The sequence below is a fragment of the Balaenoptera ricei genome, chromosome 12, assembly GCF_028023285.1.
Source record: "Balaenoptera ricei isolate mBalRic1 chromosome 12, mBalRic1.hap2, whole genome shotgun sequence".
Lineage (NCBI taxonomy): Eukaryota > Metazoa > Chordata > Mammalia > Artiodactyla > Balaenopteridae > Balaenoptera > Balaenoptera ricei.
The window spans coordinates 29,380,357-29,388,619 of record NC_082650.1 but is presented as its reverse complement, the minus strand read 5'-3'; positions in this window follow the sequence as shown (position 1 = coordinate 29,388,619).

The window sequence follows — 8,263 nt, the reverse complement described above, 5'->3', positions numbered from 1 at the left end:
CCCTGGACTGAACTGAAGATTTTTAACTCCTCTGTGACCTGGCCAGTTTTCTTTTGATCTTGACTGTCAGAATGGAAAGGCTCTTTTCTACTTGATTTCATCTTTCCCACTTAAAACCATTAAAAAAAAAAAATACTGGTTGTATTTCTAGTGATTTTTTTTTCCTGATTATAAAATCAATCAGGTTCATTTGGTAAAATTTGGAAAATATGGAAAAGCACAATGAAATAACGAATATCACATAATTCTATCACTCAGAGATAACCCTACCACTCAGAGATAACCACTATTCACATTATATTATATGCTTCCATTGTCAATGAATATATATATACATACATATAGCTTATAAAAAATAGACTCATGCTGTGTATACTATTTTATAACAAACGTTTCCCCATGTCAATGGATATTATTTCTACAACATACTTTTCATGGTTCCCTAATATCCTAAACATAGATATAATAATATAAAGTGCAGGCACTATTCTAAGTACCTTGGAAGTATTGTTTAACACACATACAAAATATAGTAGGTGGTTTTATTACCTCCACTTTACATATGAGAAACTGGTACCCACAGAAATAGTGTGGTAGTATTTGATTTGGATACATAGCTATTCAATGGCAGAGTTGGGACTGGACCTCTCTCAGTCTAGATCTAGAGTGACATCCTTAGCCCCTGCTCCATAAGTCTCACTGAACCTTCAGGAGTCCTTTTAAGAATAGCAGATAGGACTTCCCTGGTGGCACAGTAGTTAAGAATCCACCTGCCAGTGCAAGGGACACAGGTTCGAGCCCTGGTCTGAGAAGATTCCACATGCTGCAGAGCAACTAAGCCTGTGCGCCACAACCACTGAGCCCGCCTGCCACAACTACCGAAGCCCGCATGCCTAGAGCCGGTGCTCCACAAGAGAAGCCACTGCAATGAGAAACCCACGCACCACAACAAAGAGTAGCCCCTGCTCACCACAACTAGAGAAAGCCCACACACAGCAAGGAAGATGCAACAAGCCAAAATAAATAAATAAATAAATAAATGTAATAAATAAAAATAAAAATAGCAAATAGATTCCTATTAAATTCTTCAATTTAGCACAGCCATTTTGTTGGGCCAATGTCATGGTTCCTTGTTTCACTTTATCCTTTCATTTCCTTCACAAACTGATATTTATTTTTAGTAGTAATTATCTTTGCCATCAATTGAGATTGTGTGTATAGATGTGTACCCTACCCCATGTCCTGACAGGTTCAATAAACGGTAGTGAAGAATAATTCTTATTTTATTTTTTTCTTTTCTTTTCTCTTCTCTTCTTTTCTCTTTCCTCCTTCCCCCCTCCCTTTCTTCCTTCCTTCCTTCCTTCCATTCTTTCATTCTTTCTTTATTTCTTGCTCAATTTTAGTTATTTGGTTTTACTCACTAGGACCAAGCTACACTAAAATACATACAATATTTTATGAGAAAAAAAGAAGCCTGGTTTCATAGTTCCAAATGAAGCCTTCAGGCATTTCACAATAATACATGTTACAGCTTTAAAGAATAAAAATATTGAATGGTGAGAACTTTAAAATATCAAAGGGACTTTCAGATGGCTACTTTACAATCTGACACCTACTTTTAACTTAAAAAGCAAAATTTTATAACCTGAGTTTTCTCTTTACACATTAATGAAAACCATGGAAATTTTGTGGAAAAATAAATCTTTACCTCAAAAAGGAACTTGGAAATTTTAAAATATGAGTTGATATTTTGTTTCCCAGAGTTGATACTGGAACAGTAAACCACAAATGAAACTGCTAGATGACACTAAGAGAAGTAATAATGTTATTTTTGTGATGTCAGACGGATGGAAAGAGGAAGTACACACTTTTGCAATTGAACTGAACTAAGACTAGTCAATGATCCCAGATTTGGTTGATTAGCTGAGTCTGGTTGCTAACAGAGCTTCCCAACAAGCAGGCCATGGCACAAAGGAGATCACCAGACAAGATGCCAAAATCATCAGCAAGACCTGCCATTGGATTCCCTCGAGACTTTTCTATGAGTGCTGGTATTAATCATTGAATTTGTATACAGCAATGCCATGCCCTATGAAATAATTATCATATATTTATCTCACTTTGCTCCACTGGAATTATTTTACTAATGAGTGATTGAAAAAAAAATAGGAAAATGGTTAAGAGCAAAAGATTTGGCGTGGTTTGAGGTTTGAATCCCACCTCTGCAACATACTGTCATGGACAACTCGTGTTTTTGCCAACCCAGGGTCCCCTCCTTCATCTTCTGGAAGCAGCACCTTCTTTTTCCCTTAGGGAACTCCTCTTCCCCTATTTATGCCAATAATCAAGATCCTTACCCTCCTCTTGAAAAATAGTTAGGCATGTGACCCAAGCTTGACCAATCAGACTTAACCTCCCAGAAGTTAGAATTGTGAGCCATGTCCAAAAGAAGTGAGCATATTGGGTCATCTCTATGGTGTTTTCCTGAAGGAGCTGGTCCATTAGTACCTAGATGTTGGACATTTTCGTGTTTCTTATTCTTCCAATGATTGTTTATTCCTCCTTGATTCTGTGAGCTACTCCATGTTCTCCCAATATGTTTCAGCTTTACTTCAGTTAACCAGAATCTGTTTCTCTTGTTTGTAAACAAAGAACTTGAATATTTAAACAAATTAAGTAAATCATAACTCTAAATTCCATGGACTTCAGCAATGTAAAATATCCAGTTCAAGCTATAACTGAATCTATTACAATAGATTTATAATAATGACCTCAACATGCTTGACAATACAAAATCTGTTATTTTGGTAACTGTAGAATGTTTACATTATCTTCCTAAGAAGTTACCTCATATGTAAAATTTTGAAAATAATGCCTTCATCCCAGACTTGTGAGGATTAAATGAGAATGTGTCTGGAAAATGTCTAGCACAGTCTCCTCTAGTGTAAGAGATCTATATCTATTGGCGGTTATCACTATACAAAGTCTGTAAGTATGAACGTCTCAGTCCAAGGCAAGTTCAAACATTAAATGGGTGATGCTAGTAGTTTGTCATATAGTACTTCTCTGAGTTTTTGACAGTGCAGGAACAACTGCTATTCAGACTAGAAAACCTAGCTGATAATTTGAACATTTTAGTGGAATACTGATCTGGTATTCAGTTTTCATAAATAGATTTGGTCTGAAAAAAAAAAAAAGAGCCAGTTTCTATAAGAGCATCTAATCAAGATTTTCACTATGCAAGTGAGCAGTTTTGATTTTCCTCAGGAATTTATGGTATTTTGCTCTAAATAATGAAGTGATCTAGTGGGGAGGTATTTTCAGATTTATGTCAACTGAAGGAATAACTAATTTAGTCTTTGCTGTATATGTATGTTAACATGGATGTATACGTAGCACATAATAGAACGAATTGGAATTGTTCTTAAGATTTTGTGGAATACATATGTGCAGAGAATTAAAACCAAATCTGAGATATCCTCGGCTATTCATTCTAATTGACTCATGTACCTGAATGTTTAGATTTGTACAACATTAGTCTCATTCTAGAAGGCATTTGGCATAGAAAATTTTTAGTTAAAGCTTCTTCTGCAGAAGCTGAGGTTTAAGAGTGTCAGGTCATTTGTTTCTGTTTCCACAGTTTTCAAAATTCTACTCAGTATGGAGAAAGCACACCAATGACCTCTGTTTCCAAGAGCCTTTCCAATGAGCTTACATTACAAAAGTCATTTAACCTGTTCCAATGAGGCAGTCCAATTTTGCTAGCAGAATGAGAGGAGGAAGGTGTTGTCAAAGGCTCTTATCCAAAGACCATTTTCTCTTGGCAAGCCAACAGAATTCTGATTTCATTCAGATTCCTAAATCTCAAGGCAGGTTGTGATCTCCAGGGAATGAATCTCATGGGTCTTAGCCAGTCATGGTAATCTGGTTCCTGTGTGCCAGTAGTTGGTCTAGTGTTTTGCATATGACCAACTTCTGGCTGAAAAGATGTAAGGGAATCTGTTGGGAGAAGGAGCTTCTAGAAAAGAGTATTTTCCTGGTTAAAAATACAGAGACTTGTGAAAAGCCCTTTGACCTCTAAGCCTCTCTTCTTGTCTTGTAGCTAAGTGAGGATAACTTCCTTGTAGCTACATCTGTCTTCCTGTAACCATGAAGTGATGAGATGACTGGATAAAGAGCCACTGTACTAAAAATGGCAGAGTGGAAATCTAAAAAGAGCCTGAATACTTGATGTCATTTTTAGCTACTGCTCCCAAAATGGAACTCAGAACTGCCTACCTCTGGACAACTTGTTAGCTGAGATCACTGAAAGTCTTTCTTACTTATCTTTTACTTGCAGGTGAAAGCATTCGTAAGGGCAGTAACACTTATTTAAGACACTTAGTTTTAAATGCTTTATATTACCAGACAAAAGGATCGTCTGACAGTAAAGTGAAGAGACACTGGATATTCCTGCATTTTAATCTTTCAAAAATGAACTCGAAATTCTGTTCAGTGTTTTACCAGCAGATATCAGGGGGCCCTTTATATTTGCTAGAACTTTCAGAGTAAGTACCTACTAGTATAGCAAGCTTGGTTGGCAGGACAAATCTTACAATAAGGAATTGTGAACGGGCCCTGTAAGGAAAACTAGCAGTTGTCCTGTCTTGGAGAGAATTTTAGAATCAGGATAAAAGAAATCGATTACTGATAATTTGGAACTCAAACCATTCTTCAGTATCTGCAGAAATTAGGAGTGGGGCATTTGTGTGCATAGAAAGTGGCAAAACTTTGAAAACACATTGGATATTAAAAAATAAAAATAGGGCTTCCCTGGTGGCGCAGTGGTTGAGAATCCGCCTGCCAATGCAGGGAACACGGGTTCGAGCCCTGGTCTGGGAAGATCCCACATGCCGCGGAGAAACTAGGCCCGTGAGCCACAATTGCTGAGCCTGCGCGTCTGGAGCCTGTGCTCCGCAGCGGGAGAGGCCGCGATAATGAGAGGCCCGCGCACCGCGATGAAGAGTGGCCCCACTTGCCGCAACTAGAGAGAAAGCCCTCGCACAGAGACGAAGACCCAACACAGCCATAAATAAATAAATTAATTAAATAAAATAAGTATTAAAAATAAATAAATAAATAAAAATAAATAAATAAATAAATAAAATAAAAATAAGTGAGAAACATTTTATTACTATAGAGAGAACTGTAGCCTCTGGAACCCTGTAGCCTATTTTTCACAGATAGAGAATTCTAGAAGCTGTGATCACAAAGACTGCTATGCTCTTAAAGATGCCCTGCAGGCTTCTGACGCTGAGGTGATTTCCTGAATGCACAATATGCCTGAGAAGAAACGTCTGAGGGAAAAACTTGTTTTGTCAGTTAGCAGAGTGACTTTCAAACTTTTTTAAAACCCTGACTCATAGTAAGAAATACATTTTACACGTCTAGTATAAGTATGCATGTGTATGTGTACACACACATGACTGAAATAAGTTTCATGAAAAGATACTTATTCTTTTATTGTGTGATGCACTCTCAGATATTCTATTTTAGTCTTTCTGTTTTCCCTTCCATTTTTTTTTTAAAATTAATTATTTATTTTGGCTGCGTTGGGTCTTCGTTGCTGTGCGCGGGATTTCTCTAGTTGCGGCGAGCAGGGGCTACTCTTCGTTGCGGTGCATGGACTTCTCATTGCGGTGGCTTCTCTTGTTGCGGAGCATGGGCTCTAGGTGCACAGGCTTCAGTAGTTGTGGCTCAAGGGCTCTAGAGCGCAGGCTCAGTAGTTGTGGTGCATGGGCTTGGTTGCTCCGCGGCATGTGGGATCTTCCCGGACCAGGGCTTGAACCGTGTCCCCCTGCATTGGCAGGTGGATTCTTAACCACTGTGCCACCAGGGAAGCCCCCCTTCCATTTTTAAAAAGGGCTGGTTTTAACCTACTAAACTGATTTCACCACCCGCTAACGGGTTACCACTTGCAGTTTGAAAAAGCACTGAGTCAGGATAGTTTCTGCAGCAGGTTACAGCTCCTATGAGTTCAACAGGCTTGAACAATACGGAAACTTGTCTTAGAGAGCAGAGAGTCCAGAGATAGGGCAGATTTTAGGGCTGCTTGTCATTAGTCACCCAGGTGCTTTGTCTCTGCTCTGACTTCTACAGCGCCGTCTTCAATCTTAGGCTGCCTTCCTTGCAGGCTTAATAAAGCAGTGTGTTGGACTTTTTCAGTTATTCCTTCAGACCCACCCTCTGCCCTTCTCTGTCTGCTCTGTGCCCTGTGAGGCCCACCTGTATGGATTACATGAGTGGGCTCCCTCATCTGCTGGCTTCTGCCTGGATTCCGCCAATAGGAAGACCCTGAAGGAAACTGAGCAGAGAGAAGAGAATGAAGCTGGGCTATTTATTCATCCGGCTTCCTCCTTGTGAGGTCAAGGTGCGCTGACCACATTCCTTAATCCAAGTCACAGTTCTTCTCAAGGTGACCCTCTCTCCATCACTCTCTCCTGGGTTCTGTAACCCCTGCCCCTTGTGCCTTTTGGGAACGAGTGTGATGAGAGCTCTCCTCCATCTTGCCCTAAAGTGCTGCTTTATTCCTTGCGCTCTCATTTCACCCCGCCCCTACCTTTGTAAATAGTCCCTTTTATTAAATCATTTTAATTAATTAATTAATTAGGTTGTGTCAGGTGGGCTCCTTAGTTGTGGCATGCGAACTCTTAGCTGTGGCATGCATGTGGGATCTAGTTCCTGGACCAGGGATCGAACCCGGACCCCCACATTGGGAGCACGGAGCGCCACCAGGGAAGTCCCTTAAATCATTATTGAATGATGTTAATTTCAGTGTGGCAACAGTATCTCAGTAAGGCTAATATCAGCTGCCAAAATCAACCGTGCTCACCATCATCGGGGAGGGATAGATTGGCTACTTTTCCTAGAAGCCCTGAGATTGGCTCTCTGCATTCCCTTTCAGCTCAAATGGGCAATCCCTATCTGCTTCTGAGAAGTCAGTGGAGGGGGAGAGGAATTGCCATGATCAGCTTAAACTAGGCATCTGAGCTGGAATGAATGTTAACCAATCACACTATGACATTGAACCCTGAAGGGCCAAATAGAAAAGCAACTCTCTTTTGTAATTAGAGGACTACGATGATGCAATATGAGATTTAGCCCAGCATCATGGCAACAAGTAAATAAAGGTAGTGATTTTAGTGGCAAATCAAATTACTTAATTATATCTTCACTAGCACTTTGGAATGACTGATCCAAACGCCAGAATATTTTTGTTTTGAAATGAATCTTTCTTTCACAAAATATATTTTCTTTTGCCAGATGGAGTTGGGATAAAATGGCAACGTTATATAAGACTTCACATGCACCATATTAAACAAATAGAAGTTTAATAGGTACTTCCTGTACTCATTAGTAGAAATTTATCTGTAAGTCAAATTTCATATGATCACACAACATATTATTGGTTCCAGAAGCTGACCCAAAATTGGGAGAAAATGGGTTTAGTGAAAGTTTCCTCTCTTTCTCTGTATATTACCCCAGAAATGTTCTAGTGACTAGGGCAGGACCATGCCAGAGCTGGGGAAGGCCACGTCCCCATTGTGGTCTCTTCTCCTTCTTTTCTTCTCCAGAAGACAAGATATAGATGTTAATGTAGAAGAATTGTACCGACACTGAATAGGTTTATAAAAAAAATTAAAATTAGGACAGAATTTTCTCTCCAGTGCTAGCAATAAGGGTGCTCCAGAAAGTTACAGCAGCACCTTCATCCTGAGGCTGGTGTCAATCAGAGCCATAGGAGGTCGATATGTTGAATGTTTTCCAATTTTTTTTTCCCTCCATACCCTCTCTCCCACCTTCTCCACCCTGCTCTGTTCTCTGCTCAGACAAATAGCAGGTCAAGGTCACCTTCCTCCTTCTTCCTACTTCCCACCTCTCCTTACACGGTAGGATCAGACTTATAGATAGACCTAATCGCCTTTCCTGATTATTTTTCTTTGGTCACTGTCTAATTGGAATGCCCTAAGTAGACTAGAGAGCAGAAAGAACAATGCATTCTAGGGCCACACAGTGGGTGCTTTAGGAAATTAAAATATCCTGGGTCAAAGAGCACTGAGGCAGATTGCTCCTTACTGCCTACTGCCTCAGCCTCTAGAAATTCTCTGGACAATGGTATGGGTTGAGCTGCTGTTTCTGGGGCTCCACATTAAGTCCAGATGGAATTCCCTGGGGCCCTGGCCTCGGAGGTTAGGCTGAGAGTGGCTGCTAGCCCTGGTTGTTT